The sequence below is a fragment of the Fukomys damarensis genome, unplaced genomic scaffold (genome assembly GCF_012274545.1).
Source record: "Fukomys damarensis isolate Sample0158 unplaced genomic scaffold, DMR_v1.0_HiC HiC_scaffold_73902, whole genome shotgun sequence".
NCBI lineage: Eukaryota > Metazoa > Chordata > Mammalia > Rodentia > Bathyergidae > Fukomys > Fukomys damarensis.
The window spans coordinates 1-221 of NW_022974814.1; positions in this window are offsets into that span (position 1 = coordinate 1).

The window sequence follows — 221 nt, forward strand, 5'->3', positions numbered from 1 at the left end:
CTAAGTTATTGTACCTGAAGGAACAGTGAGATTAGATTCTTTTGAAATAACTGTTGTGGGTTTTTTGGTCATTTATATTATTTTACTCGCACTCCCATGGAGAATGAATAATTCCTGGGGCCAGGGATTTAGCTCAGTGGTTCCACCACCTGCCTCGCAAGGGCAAGGTCCAGAGTTCGATCCCCAGTACAGAGAGAGAAAGAGAGAGAGAGAGAGAGAGA